Source organism: Carcharhinus amblyrhynchos, chromosome 26, assembly GCF_965287045.1.
Source record: "Carcharhinus amblyrhynchos chromosome 26, sCarAmb.v2.hapA, whole genome shotgun sequence".
Lineage (NCBI taxonomy): Eukaryota > Metazoa > Chordata > Chondrichthyes > Carcharhiniformes > Carcharhinidae > Carcharhinus > Carcharhinus amblyrhynchos.
Genome location: NC_137349.1, coordinates 16,525,802 through 16,527,073, shown reverse-complemented (window position 1 = coordinate 16,527,073; position 1,272 = coordinate 16,525,802). Strand labels below are relative to the sequence as shown.

General features: G+C 43.0%; 1 non-coding gene across 1 annotated transcript; it reads left to right on the top strand.

Annotated features, from left to right (window-relative positions):
- Positions 1-797: 797 nt before the first annotated feature.
- On the top strand, positions 798-870 carry trnak-cuu (transfer RNA lysine (anticodon CUU)). Its single transcript has one exon. It is a non-coding gene; the product is annotated as a tRNA-Lys (tRNA).
- Positions 871-1,272: the final 402 nt, after the last annotated feature.

Sequence of the window (1,272 nt, the reverse complement as noted above, 5' to 3'; positions counted from 1 at the left end):
CTCTCAGAATGGATGATGAAACATTCTGCCTGATGATCCAATTCAGCTGGGTAAATCCACAATGTATTCAGATACTAAGCCACACAGACCAGGAAGATCCCAGTTTCGACCATGAAATTTAAAAAAAGAGATTCCAGAAATACCAACTGCCACTGAATGGTAAAATCCCAGTGCAATCATTGACTATTATAGCAACGTACATACAGTGAGGAGGCAACAGTTAAACTTGCTTCTGTCTGATGGTCACACACATCTGTGGTTAGATGTCTACTGCTGTAGTGCTGTAGATTTGACCCCTACATTGCTGCTGGACTAATAATCCAGAGACACAGTGTTAGGGACCTGGGTTCAAATCCCATCACTGCAGATTATTGAAATTTGAATTCAATAGAAATCTGGAGTTAAAAGTCTAATGATGACAATGAAAACATTGTTGATTTTCTATAAAAAGAAAACTCATCTGGTTCACTAATGTCCTTCAGGGTGACTTAACTGCCCCTCTGAAATGCCAACATCAATCCCACCCAGGCCTTATCCCTGTAACATCATGTATTGACCCTGCCAATCTCCCTAACCTACAGTTCTTGGCACACCAATGGGCAGTTTAGCATGGCCAATCCACCCAACCTGCATGTAATGTTTCTCTTGTGTGTTTTTTTGTGTTTAAAATAAATTTTTGTTACGTCTTTTTGAACAGATCCTTTGCTTTTTGTGAGTTTTTGAATAAAGTCTAAGTTTTTAGACATTAGCCAGCTTTTTAAAAGAAAACCCCCACTACAGGGTGGAAATCTAGAGGTGGCTAGATAGCTCAGTCGGTAGAGCATGAGACTCTTAATCTCAGGGTCATGGGTTCAAGACCCACGTTGGGCGAATGCTTGCTTTTCGGGGTGGCACAGTAGCACAATGGTTAGCACTGCTGCTTCACAGCTCCAGGGACCTGAGTTTGAATCCTGGCTCGGGTCATTGTCTGTGTGGAGTTTGCACATTCTCCCTGTGTCTGCATGGGTTTCCTCCAGATGCTCCAGTTTCCTCCTGTGCTCCAAAAATGTGCGGGTTAGGTGGATTGGCCATTCTTAATTGTCCCTCAGTGCCCCGGGATGCATAAGTTAGAAGGATTAGTGGATGAATATGGGGATTGTGGTTGGTGCAGATGTGATGGGCCGAATGGCCTTTTTCTGCGCTGTCGGTTTCTATGATTATTCAAATTTAGCACTTGGGGCAAACGGGATCAAAGGTTGTGGGAAAAAGCAGGATTAGGTTATTGAATTGGAT